The sequence below is a fragment of the Malania oleifera genome, chromosome 9 (assembly GCF_029873635.1).
Source record: "Malania oleifera isolate guangnan ecotype guangnan chromosome 9, ASM2987363v1, whole genome shotgun sequence".
NCBI lineage: Eukaryota > Viridiplantae > Streptophyta > Magnoliopsida > Santalales > Ximeniaceae > Malania > Malania oleifera.
In genome coordinates this window covers 33,092,787-33,109,298 of record NC_080425.1, presented here as the reverse complement: position 1 = coordinate 33,109,298, position 16,512 = coordinate 33,092,787, and the positions used below count along the sequence as shown (strand labels likewise).

Below are 16,512 nucleotides of genomic sequence, written 5' to 3'. Positions count from 1 at the left end.
CTTCAGGCCTCATAAGCAGTGCTCATCAGTTGGGTCATTCCTGGTGAGTCATGCTCACTCTCAAATTGCCTTATAAGCCGTTCTTATCATTTGGGCATGTCTTTGGGCTTCACGAGCAGTGCTTATCAGTTGGGCCATTCCTGGTGAGTCGTGCTCACTGTCAAGTTGTCTTATGAGTAGTGCTCATTAGTTGGTCATGTCTTCGGACCTCATGAGTGGTGCTCATTAGTTAGGTTATTCCTAGTGAATCGTGCTCACTCTCAAGTTGCCTCATGAGCAGTGCTCATTAGGTATATATTCACATAGCATCATAATTCGTGCAATCTAATAGTTCAAAGGAAGTAGGGCTTACACCTAAGTTCCAGTCCTCGTCAACTATATTCTCTTTCACACGTGGTTGGATTTCAAATCTTATCCCTATTTTATCAATGCCATTTTCAATACCCCTGCATCTTTTGAAGTTTAATGCATATAATCATCTTCAGTAGCAGGAGAAAAACTTCCAAAACCTTGGTCATGCTCTATATCATCTGTGACGGTCTTAGAGTTTCCAATGGTTTGTGCGTTACTGAAATACTCAACATGGTTAGCTACCCTAGAATCATGATTTGGTTGAGATGTTTCCATGGGTTGGGATATATCACCATTATTATCTGCTCTTCTGATTTGATTATAGTTAGTAGGTTTTGTTCAATTCTCACTCTTCTCGACACTAGAATTTGCAGAATGGACATATTCCTTGGTAACCAACTCTAGATCTTTAATAAGCCCTATAGCAACTTTAGGTGAATCAACATGACCCTTGCTAGTTTAACAATGCCAACATAAATAAAGGTTGCAAAAGCTTTTGCTGAGATGTATAAACCTAAAGGTGAGCGAGCAGCCAGTATATCATTGAGCACATCAATAAACACTTGAATATCACTACCAAGGGCTTTGAAACCAAAATATGGATCCAAAAAATCATTGAAGATGTTGTTGATATCTGCAAACACCCTCCTCCTTGCCTTTGTGGAGCGAACATAAGATGCCACCAAAAATTGACCATCCTTAGTTGCTAGTTTATTCCTCTAGTCACCATTTGTTTCCTTATTCTCTTTCGAATTTCTAGAATATAGAAGAAACTTGTGAAGAATATGATTCAGTATCTAGTAGGACTCCGCTGAGGGGAGCCTTTACAGCTACCAATTTCAACATCTTTTCGGAGCAGGACATGGATAGATGAAGCATACATCAAAATAATTTATATCAAAAGCTTAAAAAATTTTTTTTTTCAAAGGATGCAAAAGCTTCCTATTTATAGGCTTTATTCTCTTCAAACACAATTGCAACGGCTTTCCCCCTTTCCTTGCTTGCAGCTATTTCAATGTCCATGTCACTTAATGAAGTTTCAAGTAGTGCAATCATCACGACATCATCTTTCAAATGAGGCACATAAGTTATTAGATAATTCAAAAGAAGCTCAATCACATTAATAAAACACTACGAGGATTTATGATGGACTTCAAAATTCTTGGAGTTTGAATCAGGAAGTTTGCCCTATCCATTTCCAAAACTAGTAGAGCCCATATTACCCATAGCAATTTTTCCATCAATATTTTGTGGTTTTTTTTTTTTTTTCCACTATTTTTTCATTCTCGTTATCTCTCTTTTTGCATTTATCTTTGTCTCTATCCTTCAACAAGATGATATATGGCATGTCACCTACCATTTCAACTTGGAACACAGACTAAGCAGCTTGCATAAAAATAACTAGATCTCGTGAAATGAGAGAAGTTAAAGTAAAGAAAAAATTATGAGGACTTAGCCTTCCATTGGGAAATTTATTAGCCACTACCACAAGGTTGCGACGTATCTCAAACTCCATTGCTTGATGCAGAGTTTGGGGATCTTCAAGGATATGGCAGATTATAGTAGCAGCAACATTGCCAAAACCATAAAAGAGGCTACTTGTTGGCAAAGAAAGCAGCAAAGGTAGACCACCAATATCAAGAAAACTAACAGCAAGAAAATGATTTCTAGTGAGAGTATAACAGAGCTACAAAATAGCATGCATGGTTTCTGATGGAAGCTGATTATTAATGTAACCACAAGCAATCTCAATAAGCCTTTTCTACTCTTGTATAGATGCCTTGGTGAGGATTCTAATAAAGACTTTGCTTGCTTATTCTCATCTATATTAATATATGGGGATTGGCAACTTATGTCATCCTTATTTAACTGATCAAGAATTTCAAAGTTCAGTTTCTAATCCACTTGCAACATATGGTCAGTAGAAAGAAAAGCAGTTGTTACCTATTTTGGCACATTAGGCTTCCCTGTATTGCACGAAGCAAAATCCTATTGTGAAAGCAGTCCCGATGCTAGTTTTACTAGTCCATTCTCAAAGGCAACTTCTCTTGCCATTTTGTCTTCATGAAGAATTAAATAAAAACACATGAAACAAAGCTTATAACATTGCATTGTTTCCACGATTAGAAGTAAAATTACAAAGTTTCACTTGATTGACAATAAAGGGAATAACATTGGATTTGTATTGACCATCACTTTGGGAGCATATCATTATAAGCATATCACGAACTGGAAAAGGTAGATTTTCCTTCATTTGCAAAAGCTTCACACATGTCAATAACAACTCATCCATGAGCGAAAGATCAGTCATTTCTTCCTTAAGATGCTAATTGTTTTCATTTGAAACATCCTCCTGGGTGTCGGGCCCATAGTTCCCAAATGACATGGCAAGGGCACGAGCAACTTCATCATCTTCTTGGCTTTCCTCTGGATGTGAGGACAACCACTCCATTTCCAGCCCCACGCTATTGGCTCTGACTTGTCTTAAGGCTTCTTTTGCCCTAGATTTGGAAAATCCCATCTTGACAATTGTTGAAATACCTGATTCATTCAAAGGAGGACCAGTTATGCGAGCACTAGGATTACTATTGATACTTTTCACTTCAACCCCAAAATAAATGTGTTGAATAATAGATATAACTGTAGATATGTAATCATAACTGCAATTAGTTAACTTTGGGTGAGTCCAAATAGAAAGCATTGCCTTCAGCACCATGGATTGAATGACCTTCACAAATGTCTCAGCATCCCAAGTGGCCCATAAAATTAGCATAACTAGATAAGGGACCATATATCCATGAATGATCAATTTCCTCTTTTTCATTTTGCTTCATGTTTACATCATCAGTCTCTATAGGACAAGCAGGAGTCCTATTAACCATAAAAAGCAATGTACTGGTGGCTTCAAATGTGGTCAAAACTGATTGAACAACTCTATGTCCATACAAGCAATTTAACAATATATGATTACAAGACTCTAGCCTCTCCAATAGAATCCCATCAATGAAATCAATAACTTTACCAAAGTAGCAACACTTTGTTGATGTAGAAACCGCTTATCCCAAAAGGATTCACATGGCCCCCAAATTTCATGAGTTCTCGTGAAGTTAAGGAAAAATGGAGGCCGCTAATTTTGAAGGAGGAGAAACATTAACAATATTCTCCCATCGACGAGAAGGAGACAACATTACCTTTCCCAATTCTTGAAACAAATAAGTAATATGAAAAGAAAGTGACCTCATCATATCACAAGAAGATAAGTAATAAGTTTTCTTCTTCTCATTTTCTTTTCTACTAATATCTCCAATAACATTAGAATAGCTAGACTGATGCACTTGATGAATGGCTCTAGACTGCAGGTTTGGAGGGTTATCATTACCAATCTTTAGTGAAAACTAGTGGGATGACCAACATCACGATAAAGATTCAAAATATAAAAAAATTGGGATTCCACATTCCATCTTGACACCCTTCGCCTCAACAATGGATCAAGAAACTACCGAAAGGAGTTGAATTTTTGCTCTTTAGTTTCCTCTGTGTTCAATTTTGATTGTTGTGAGCTTCTAGCTGAAACAACACCATCATCCTCTATTTCAAACTTGGCACCATCAAGGAGTGCAATCTGCCATAGAACTTCATGATGGACATATCCAATATCTTGCAAAACATCCTTGCTATCATTTCCAAATTATATTAGCAATGTAGTTTCCAAACGGTTGTCTTTGGAGGCAGCAAGAAACAGAAGGAATTCAATCAGAAAAAGTAAAGAAAACATACCACTATCTAGTTTTGCCCTAGGATCCAGCAAAAAGGACCCTGAAACCACATTAAAACCAGTCAAAGCTTTCTTTAATTGGTCCTTGAGAGAGGAACAGAAGGGGCGCGCTAGTGGAGTAGAATGATATTGACTAAAACCCTTAAAAACCACAGTGTTGTGTAAAGCAAAAGCCATCCCTTCAAATGACTATGGCATATTAGGTCGTAATAGAACATTGAATAAAGATTCAATCCCAGCTTTCTCCACAAATAATCAACATGTTTCAGAATTTTCCATAGTTTTGTAAAGTAGTACCATCACATGATATACACATAGCTAAATGAAATGTTCATCACTTATTCCTTCATCAGCTGAGTCCATTGCACTAACCACAGGGCAATTATTTTCATTTTATACATCTTCATAATCCATTTCCATTGTAGCAACCCCATTGACCTTTCCAATTGACCCTTTAACATTACCATTCTCCATGGAAGCAATCCTATCAACAATTACAATAATTATATCAACACCGATGCTTCTCAATGAATATACATGACACAAAAGCCCTTCCAATGCATTTGCCAAAGGAGAAATGCCATCATTCATTACTCCTATATATTTCTTTGTGGTGAATATGTCAACAAGAAACTGTAATGCCGAAGTTTCTTTCACTGCCTCTAAGCCTTTGGCATTGAGGCAAATGGCATTAAAACGATTGGGAACACAAGTGAGAGCCTTTGAAGAATGAAGAATTCTAGCTACTACTAAAGATAAAAATGCATTTGAAAGGCCCAATTCATATAAGGCAGGAAAACAAGTTGGGTCTTTATGGATAATTTCACTTATAATAGTAACAGCTAAGAAATAAATATAACCTCCTCTAGAAAGTCAGAAATTCACTTAAAGGGACGCTCGGTAACGAATTGTCTACTGGAGTAGAATGAATTGATTGGGGCGATTGGTCTCCGACAGTGGGTTCTTATTTGGAGTTATGTGACGTGGTCATGGTCAAAGATGGAAAATCTGTCAAGTTCCCACAGACAGCACCAATTGTTGCTACCAAAAATTGAATGGCTCATAAGGATTGACCTTCGACCGTGACCACCTGAAAGGAATCAAACAAAAATAGCTTTGAGGATCCGGGTGTACTTTGGGGATCACTCTGATGCTAGTTAGGAATCGAGGAAGGTTTAGATTGCAATAGTAAGAAGAAATGAATGAGAATGATAAGAATGAGATGCTTGCCTCCTCCTGGGATGCCCCTTTTATAGTAGTGGTGACATGCCCTTATTTATTTCAATATTTATGGGTATATTACTTCGCTTACCGGGGTTATGGATTAATTTAGGGACATTTATATTAGGGAATAATGACGATTCATTGATTGTGGCTCCTTATTTATATGCCCACTAATCTTGGCCATATCAATAATAAATCAAAACATTAATGAAATTAAAAGAAAAATTATTAAAATTTGAATTAAATATCGACCGAGTGAAGAGACTAGCTCACAAGATTAAAGATCTGATTGGGTGTCAATTGTGAAAATGATAGGTCAATACTAATTTAATTCAAATTTTTAACTCTTAATTTCATTGATTCATTTGCATTTAAAGATTTCAACTTTCAGATACTAATTTAGCCTTACTTTTTGAAAAAAATAAAATAAAAATAAAACTACAACAAACTAAATAGGGGCTAGACCAGCTCTAACTAGGTTGTAAACATTTTCAATCGGATATAAACCCCAACCTAGTTTCAAGATCGGATCAATGGGTTTCTAGTCCAACTTATTGGGTCAAGTTGGGTTAATAACACTTTAAAATATTAAAAATATATTAAAAAGAAACAGCTATTTTTTGGGGAAGCTACCATTGCCAACCATACAAATTCATGTACTAATTCAGTCTAAAAAACCATGAACTAACTGTTGTTGTTATTGCTAACAAAAAAGTAGATTAAAAATACCTTCATATGGTAAAAATATGCATATTCCAATAGCATGATACATATTCTATTAATATAATAAATTAAAGCATAAGTGCAATGATAAAATACTAACCAAAATATTATTAAAAATATATTTCACTCTTTTAATCGTGCATATTTCACCTAAGATAAAAAATTTGCAATTTTTTTTTTTTTTTGGGGACTTAATTGCCTACACCAAACAGTGTCATTTATGCAACGGTAAAATTGTCCACTTAGTGACACATTAATTTCTTCATCCCACAAACCATTTCAAAAAATCTTGTGGTATTTTATCAAAAACTAGCACGATGCAATGATATTTTTTAGAAAACTCGAGATATTAAATTTACATAAATTTAAGTTTAAAACTCGAAATTCATGTTTCATAGCATAGTGTTAGTAAATTTCCTTTTTTTCTTCTCTGTCGAAAGTTCATACTAGGCTTGACCTACATATTGGGAGGTAGTTTATCTCCCTTTCTATGCTCCTTCGCATTCCTCCGAAGCTAATAAAATAATTATTATTGTATTGTATTGTATTGTATTGTGTTATGTTTTACGTCAAAATAACACTTGTATGCCACATACTAATATAATTTGCTTTCTTCCTTACTGAGAGGTGTCTCACTCTGAATATACAAATGTTTTTTAGTTCCTTCGAGTAACCGTAACTAGCATCCTAGCATTCAGAAGCGTGGGTATCAGTTAGCTACGTACAGTATTTATGTAAGTACAGATTTTGTAACCGAACTGTCATTGTTGGGTTTTGTAGACACCCGGGGTATGTACTGTATTTTGGAGCATAGACTCTAGTCATGTATAGACTCTGGTATGGTACGTTGTATAGTACTTTGTATGTATTAGTAAGAATATTTCCGCTGCATATTTGAGGCGTATTTGATGTGTATGTATATGTATGTGAAGGTGTATAAGGTGTACGTGTACCCCACGGGGTCGTACTATCATTCATAGCAGTATCGTGGATGTTTTAATTGATACAGACAGATGTTAGGTTACTATATTCACACCTGGGACCCATCTGCGGGTTCGGGGCGTGACAGCGTGGTATTAGAGCTAACTAGGTTGTTTGGTCTTGTAAACTAGGTTAGGCATAGTTATGTGTACATACCAGAGTATAGGATGTAGGAAATGGGTAGAGTAGGTCGAGAGTTGTCTTGTTGCTAGACGGGGACTCATTGACGATGTTCTGTGTTTTTCCTAAAATGACGATTTTAGTAAAATCACAGCAAACCATTGATGGTTTCATGTCAATGTGGAAGGACAGACTTGGACCCGTGAGAGTTGTAGTTAACATGATTAGCTTTTAATGATTGTGTTAACTGTGTATGATATAGGAATTCTAACCGATTCCTATCCTATTTTCAGAATGGAGTCCAAGGATAACAACTTGGATAGTAGTTCCAAGGGACTGCGAGTGATGAGTCTCCTTCTGTGCCTCAAGGTTTGACAAGGCAGGTTATACGGGAGATCGGGCATAGTGTTAGGAGACATGAGCGCTCTCCTACTGCCACAGGTTGTACCATAGAGAGGTTCACCAGCATGCACCCTCTGATGTTTACGGGAGGACCTGATCCGATAGTAGCAGAGAACTGGGTGCAGAAGCCTAAGAAGATATTGGAAGTTCTGCACTGCACTGATCAGCAGAAGGTTCTATATTCTACTTTTCAATTGACAGGAGAAGCTGACAGATGGTGGACTGTTGTGAGTTTGTTTGAGAAGTAGAGAGCTGGTCCATTTGGGATGACTTGGAGACGTGAAGTATTTTTTGAGAGATACTTCTTGGCGTTCACTCGTGATGCGAAGACTGATGAGTTCTCGAGCCTGACTTAGGGAACCCTGACGGTGCAAAGATATGCTACTAGATATATTGAGCTATCTCGCTTTGCGCCGTGTTTGGTCTTGAACGAGTATGAGAAGAATCGGAGGTTTGAGAAGGATCTAAGGAAGGATATATGTAGGCTTATGAGTATGCTACAGATTCGAGAGTTCTCTATTCTGGTGGATAAAGTCACTATAGTCGAGGCTGACCTTCAGAGGGATGAGGTGATATAGGAATAGAGGAAGAGGCCAGTACCTTCTGGTTCTCAGACTGGTCCTCAACAGGGACAGTCGAAGAAGAAGAATAATTATAGTTCAGGTTATCGCCAGAATACCGAACGGCAAGGTTCTTAGGGAGGATCCGTCTTCTGTGCAATGCACTAGGTGCCGTAAATGTCATGATAGTGAATGTCTGCCGTTTTGGGGTAACTACTACAACTGTGGCAAATCAGGCCACATATCCTGAAACTGTCCTACGCAGATGAGTAGTGCGCCAGTATCGAGCCAAAACCGTAGGAGTAATCAGATGCCTCGGGGGAACTATTAGGCAAACACGGCTCTAGCAAGAGTGTACTATCTTACTCCAGCATATACAGAACACGCTGGGAACGTGGTGACAGGTACCATGGTATTGCTCTCGAATAAAGTTGTGGTCATATTTGATTAGGGAGCAACCCATTCTTTTATATCTGCTAGTTTTGTGAAACTATGTGGGGTTGAAACCTAAGTGATATATGAATGGTTGTCTGTGGCTATACCGGCTAGGAGTGTAACGATCTATAGTAAGATGTTGGGAAACTGCCCGGTGGTTATCCAGGGAAGGCTGCTACTGGGGAACCTAGTAGTGTACGACATGTATGGAACGTCATACTAAGGATGGATTGGTTATTCTCTAGTTATGCGATTGATTATCGTAGAAAGGTAGTAGTATTCAGACCTCTTGAGGATCAGGAGTAAGAGTTCGTGAGATTGTGTGTGCGTTTGACGCCACAAATTCTATCAGCTATACAGGCGAGAAGGCTACTCTGAGACGGTTGTCAAGGGTACGTAGCTTGTGTGAAGGAATCACCACGGGATTATTTGAAACTTGAAGATATTTGAGTGGTTAACGAATTTCCGGATGTATTCCTGGAAGACTTACCTTATTTACCTAGTAATCGTGAGGTGGATTTCGCTATTGATCTGCTTCCAGGCAAGACACTAATTTCTAAACCTACATACCGGGTGGCTCCAGTTGAACTTAAGGAGTTGAAGGAGCAGTCGCAGGAATTATTAGACAAGGGCTTTATCAGACCTAGTGTTTCTCCCTGGGGAGCTCCAAAATTGTTCGTAAAGAAAAAGGATGGATCAATGCGAATGTGCATTGATTACGGCAAGATCAACAAGGTAACAGTGAAGAACCAATACCAGTTGCCTCGTATAGACGATTTGTTTGACCATTTGTAGGGAACGCAGGTCTTTTCGAAGATCGATCTATGATCAAGGTATCATCAGGTGAGGGTAAGGACTGAGGATGTTGCGAAGACAGCTTTTCGAACCAGATACGGTCACTACGAGTTTCTAGTCATGCCTTTTGGGGTGAAAAACGCGCCGGTAGTATTTATGGACCTGATGAACAGGGTTTTCCATGAACACCTAGATTAGTTTATAGTGGGGTTTATCAACGATATTCTAGTATATTCTAAGAGTTTGGAAGAGCACAAAAGCCATCTGAGGTTGGTACTTCAGGTACTACGGAAAAAGAAGTTGTATGCTAAGCTGAAGAAATGCGAGTTCTGGCTGAATCAAGCCGCGTTTCTAGCCCATGTCGTGTCGAAGGATGGTATCTCAGTTGATCCTAGTAAGATAGAAGCAGTGGTTAACTGGGTGAAACCGAAGAGCATGTAGGATGTTCGAAGTTTCCTAGGACTGGCTAGGTATTATCGGCGGTTCATGAAGGGATTCTCTAAGTTATCTGGCCCTTTGACACAGTTGATGAAGAAGGGTGTGAGATTTTATTGGACTGACGAGTGTGAGCAGAGTTTCCAAGAGTTGAAACACTAATTGGTTACTGCTCCGGTTTTAACCATCCCATTTGAGAACGGTGGTTTTGTGATATACAGTGACGCATTGCTGAAGGATTTGGGATGTGTGCTTATACAACAGGGTAAGGTGATTGCTTATACTTCTCAGCAACTCAAGGAGTATAAGAAGAATTACCCTACGCATGATCTGGAGTTGGGTATACACGTTGAAGATCAAGACACACTATTTGTATGGAGAACAGTGTGAGATCTTCACGGACCACAAGAGCCTCAAATACTTTTTCACGCAGAAGGAGTTGAACATGAGGCATAGAAGGTAGCTTGAACTGATTAAGGACTATGATTGCACCATTAGCTATCACCCAGGGAAAGCTAACATGGTAGCTAATGCGTTGAGTCGGAAGTCAGAGCACGCGTCAGTATCTACAATAGTAGGTCAACATCATATCAGACGGAATCTAGAGAGTCTAGGGGTGGAGTTGGTGGTTGGTAATCATCAGGCTTTCATTGTTAGCTTGGTGATCCAACTAACCTTATTTAAGAGGATCAAAGCCGCGTAGGCTAGTGATCTGGAGTTGGTTGAGATTGTGGAGAAAGTGCAGCAAAAGTTAGCTGCAGATTTTAACATCTCTAAGGGAGGTGTGCTAAGGTTTGGGACCAGGCTGTGCGTTCCAAACGATGAGGGTATAAAGAGGACAATACTAGAAGAGGAGCATCGTTCTTTGTATACGGTACATCTGGATAGTATGAAGATGTATTAGGATTTGCACAAATCTTTCTGATGGAGTGACTTGAAAAGAGAGATTGCTCGATTTGTGGAGCAATGTCTACTATGTCAGCAGGTAAAATCTGAACATTAGAGGCCGGCAGGGCTGTTGCAGCCATTGAGTATTTCGGAGTGGAAATTGGAGCATATTTCCATGGACTTTGTCACCGGGTTGCCACCAGCAGTTCACGGGTAGAATGTCATTTGGGTAATCATGGACAGGTTGACTAAATCTACTCACTTTGTACCGATGAAGGTTAGCTACTCCTTGAGTAGGCTAGTAGATCTATACGTGCAGGAGATAGTCAGAATGCACGGGGTACCGGTATCCATTGTTTCATATCGAGATCCGAGGTTCACTTCTCAATTCTGGAAGAGCTTGTAGGAAACACTAGGGACGAAGCTTACTTTCAGTACATCGTTCTACACCCAAACTGACGGACAGTCAGAGAGGAAAATACAGATCTTGGAGGATATATTACAGGCTTGTGTATTAGACTTCGGTGGTAGTTGGATTCAGTTTCTACCATTAGTGGAATTTGCCTATAACAATAGCTTCCAAGCTAGTATCGAGATGGCATTGTTTGAGGCATTGTATGGTCAGAGGTGTCGGTCTCCTCTATATTGGGATGAGGTCGGTGAACGACAAGTGTTGGATCCCAAGCTTGTACAACAGGCTTCTAAGAAGGTCATATTGATCAGGGATAGGATTAAATTGGCTCAGAGTCGACAGAAGAGTTACGCGGATGTTCGCCACCGTGAGTTGGAATTTGAGGTAAGGGGTAAGATATTCTTGAGAATCGCTTTGATGAAAGGGGTGATGAGATTCGGGAAGAAGGGCAAGCCGAGCCCGAGGTATATCGGACCATTCTAGGTATTGGAACGAGTGGGTTCAGTGGCCTACAGGATTGCACTGCCCCCAGCGCTCTCGAGGATCCATGATGTGTTTCACGTATCCATGTTGAGGAGGTACGTGTCAGATCTGTCGCATGTGATTAGTTATGAACCTTTAGAGATTGGGGATACGTTGGCATATGAGGAGATACTAGTTCAGATCTTGGACAGTAAAGTTCAGAAGCTGCGTACCAAGGAGATACCGTTAGTGAAGGTACTGTGGCAGAATCATGCGGTTGAGGAAGCTTCTTGGGAATTAGAGACGGAAATACGCCGGAAATATCCACATTTGTTCTAAACAGTAGTTTTGATAGCAGGATCGGTATGGGTATGTATGTATATGTTATCATAGTAATGGTATGTGTAGTTAGTCTCTCGGAGAGTATTTAATATTGTGAGCTCCCGAGATGGTATGTATGTAACCACGATATTCATCTGTCATAAGTGAGGGTATGTATGTATTTGGGATGGGGCTGCTATGTGAGTGGCCGCTGGCTCTTTCTAGAGTTGGGTATGCGTTTGAGTATGTTGTTGAGTTGGTAAATGAGAGATTACAAATTTCGAGGATGAAATTTTTATAAGGAGGGGAGGTCATAAGAACCTAACCCGAGATAAGTGTATTAAATAAATAACGAAAAGAGAAGGAAAATTTAAAAGGTAAAAATCTGCAGGGCTCGTCGACAAGGCTTCCTTGCTTGTTGACGAAGTCCCTTGTGTAGCTCGGCGATGTGTTTCAGTGGCCCGTCGACAAGGAGATGCTGAGGGATTTTGGGAAATCCTGAAATCTCAGGCTTGTCTATGAGACCACCTTGGCGTCAACGAACTTCCTTCTGTGGCTCCTCGACGAAGACGTCGTCTCATCGATGAGGTTGGCCAGATCAAAGGCTTATAAATATCTTTTTCCATTACTTCATGGTTAAGAAATATAAATCCTTCCTCTCTCTCTCTCTCTCTCTCTCTCTAGGATTTCAGGCCTTTAGTTTCCAGAATCGACGTTACCACATGGATCAGGAGGAGAATCTCTACGTTTTTAGCGGATCAAAAATTCGTTTCGAGTATTTTTGGGTTTTGAACCAAAACCAACGTAAGGGTCCGAATTCAGTTTCGTTTCGGTATATATGTAGTAGTAAGAATTATAATGAAGTATAGTTCTTGGATGTTTAGGTTTTGGGAACTCGGTTCGTAGTTTTGGAGCCGTAGAGTTCGTATTTCGATATTCGAGAAAAGGTAAGGGAATTCTGTTCATATCAGTTATTTTTTAAATTGGGATCGATAAACCTATAGTTTACAATCATATGTATGTTTTGGTTACTTATTTAGGAAAATCTATTAGGTGAAAATGCGGGATTTTCAGGTTACAGTTTTTGGGAAAATTGGGGGTTTCAGGTATCATCTCTATTTCTCTTGAAAAATCGTATGTTGTATAAAATGGTAGTAATGAGATAATCGTACCTATATTTGTATTAAACAATATTTCTCGAATTGAAAACAATATGATTGTTGTATACTCAAATATAAGTGTGGAATTAAATGTTGTATGTAGAATGTTCCAGGGTTTTGTAAAACAGTTAAGGGTGGCTAATTACCGTACGCTGATGAGTATAGGGACATGAATTCCAAAATTGTTCCAGGTTTTGTAAATCAGCTAGGGGCGTCTAATTCTTGTACGCTGACGCCATGTCTCAACTAATTACCGTGGGCGAGAGTGTCCGACTCTATATTCGAGGGTGTGAAATATCACCTGATCTTTTCGGCTGGTCATCGATGGGTGTGAGTTGACACCGTAGTGGCAACGATATCGCCGTGAGGCTTCAGTTATCACAGGTTATCAGGTGCTCATATTGGCAATGTTATCGCTGTGAGGCTTTGGTTATCACAGGGTAATTGGGTGCTTAATGTGACGACACTGACCATATGTTTGGGCATCGTATCTACTGGGACTGGATTATGAAAAATACTGGAACTGTATTGTATTGTATTGTATTGTATTTTGTTATGTTTTACGCCAAAATAACACTTGTATGTCACACACTCATATAACTCGTTTTCTTACTTACCGAGGGGTGTCTCACCCCCAATATACAAATGTTTTTTAGGTCCTTCGAGTAGCCGTAACTAGCATCCTAGCGTTCGGAAGTGTGGGTATCGGTTAGCTACGTAGAGTATTTATGCAAGTACAGATTTTGTAACCGGGTTGTCATTGTTGGGTTTTGTAGACACCCGAGATATGTACTGTATTTTGGAGCATAGACTCTAGTCATGTATAGACTCTGGTATGGTACGCTATATAGTACTTTGTATGTATTAGTAAGAATATTTTCGTTGCGTATTTGAGGCGTATTTGATGTGTATGTATGTGTATGTGAAGGTGTATAGGGTGTACGTGTACCCCACGGGGTCTGACCCTCGTTCAGAGTAGTATCACAGATGTTTTAATTGATACAGAGATAGGTTAGGTTACTATATTCACACCTGGGACCCATCTAAGAGTTCAGGGCATGACACTTCCAGTGTACTCGACTGTAATTGGACTCAACTATATAGCTAGTGCAGTAGGAAGAACTCTATATGTGGATCATATTACAAAGCAAATGAAGAATTTTTCTTATTCTAGGATGTGTGTTGAAATAGATATTCAAGATGTTTTACCCCATTTTGTTGATATTAAAATTCCAAATGGTGGTATTTTTACTATTGATTTGGAACATGAGTGAACTCCTGTAAAATGTGATAATTGCAAGACATTTGGACATGGCATAAGGAATTGCAATTTGCATAAGAAATGGGTAGCTAAACCTAATGTTGATGAGAAGGATAAAAAACTGGGAATCCAATCTAAAATGAATCAAATTCAGAATCTTGAGATTCGTATTGACCCTAAAATGAAGGGGAAAGATATTATAGCTGATTTTGATCTCCAAATAAGTGAAGACAATAGGAAAGATAAAGCTGTTAGATGATGTTAGAGAAATCATTCAGAAAAGTGTGAATTCTTTTGAGATTCTCAATAAGATTGAAGAAGGTAAGATTTCTGATTGAATGTGAAGTCTTATTCAAATGGTTCAAGCACCTGTAGTAAAGGCAATGAAGCAAGAATGAAAATGAGGAGAATAATAAGAACTCAGACAGCAAGGTTTCTGGCTCAGTATCTAATACAAAGCAGAAACAAATGAAGGGTAAGAATAAAGAGGAAAAAGGAAATCACGAGGAGGAAGCTAAAGGAAGAAGGAAAGGCAGGCCTCTTAAAATTCATGTTATGCATGAGGAATCACCAAATAAAAAGTTGAAATGATTTTTATTCCAATTGGAATATAAGGGGTTTATAATTTTAAATAAGATCAGCATGATTGGTTTGTATGAAACCAAAATAAAACCTCCAAACTTCCGTAAAATTGTGCAAATATTCCAGAAATATTTGGTGTTCTTGAATAACTATCAGAATACTAATCATACTCATAGGGTTCGGATTGGTTTTATCAAGGAGATTAAAAAGCATGAGCAAGCTGTATCTTCACTATATTTGTTTGGGGAAGCATATCGTTGGCTAATTTTTTTGCATACTTCAAATGATACATGGAAAGGAGATTTTTGTTGAATGACTAAGTAAAACACTCCCAAGTGAGTTGAGAGGATCCTTGGCTTGTGCTTGGTGATTTTAATACTATCAAAGCAGTTTGTGAGTAATAATGAGATCAATTTTGGAGGCAGAGTTGGCATATCTGATTTTAAGGATTTCCTATTCAGTACTGGTTTGGATGATTACCCGTTTACAGGGCCTATTTTACATGGTCTATTGTCTAATAAGAGATGAGCACCATATTGCAAGGAAACTGGATAGGGTCTTGGCTTCACGAAATTGCATAAGTTTTTACAGTAATCTGATGGTTGAATTTTTGTTGTCATGCATCTCTGATCATTGTCTAGCCTTGACAACCTTCAGAATGGAAAATTGGGTGGATATCAGGAATTGTCCTTTCATATTTTGAACTGTTGGTGCAGACATGAAGAGTTCTATAAAATTATTGCGAATTCTTGGGATATTACTATCAATGAAACTCCAATGTCCGTATTGTATCAGAAGCTGAAGATTCTTAAGAGCTTTCATTAAAGGCAGTTCTCAAGAATGCAGGAAAAGGTTCATTCTGCTTAACAAGATTTACTTCAAGCTCAAACTGACTTGCTAGCTTTAAGAGGATCCTCTAAAAAAAAAAATGGCCAGCTGGTGCACAAAGCTCCTGCATATGATAGGTCCGGGGAAGGAGCGGACCATAATGGGTCTATAGTAGGCAGCTTTACCTTGCATTTTTGCAAGAGATTGTTTCCACGCCTCAAACCCGTGACCTCCAAGTCACACGGCGACAACCTTACCATTGGAAGAGGAAATCCTTCCGTGGAAAGCTAAAGCTAACTGGCTAAAATTAGGGGATAAAAAATAATAAGTTTCTCTTCAAATTGATGACTGAAAAAAGAGTTAGAAATCAGATCAAAACTTTACATGAAGAAAATGAGAGTAAAACATCATTTTTCTGATGAAATTTCTACTTAATCTTGGGCTTTTATATGAAGCTTTTGGCAACCTAGGATGAATAGTCACAACCTTGTAGTCCTATTTATCTCAAGGAGTTAGTTAATTTTGTTTGGTCAGAAGATGAGAAGAATATTCCCAACAAGGAGGTTGATAGTAATGAAGTTAAAAAGGATTTGTTATTATTTTCAGGTGATAAATCTTCAAGACATGATGGCCATAATGCAAAATTCTTCAAAAGTTGCTGGCAAATTGTGGATAATGATGTTATAGAAGCTATTATTTCTTTCTTCTAGGATTCTAAGCTTCTTAAGCAAGTTAATACAACAATGCTGACTCTGGTTCCTAAGGTAAAGAACCCAGATTATCCAAAGGATTTTTGA

At 38.6% G+C, this 16,512-nt stretch overlaps 1 pseudogene; it reads right to left on the bottom strand.

Moving 5' to 3' along the window:
* Positions 1 to 298: 298 nt before the first annotated feature.
* Positions 299 to 8,320, bottom strand: LOC131163417 (E3 ubiquitin-protein ligase UPL2-like; annotated as a pseudogene).
* Positions 8,321 to 16,512: the final 8,192 nt, after the last annotated feature.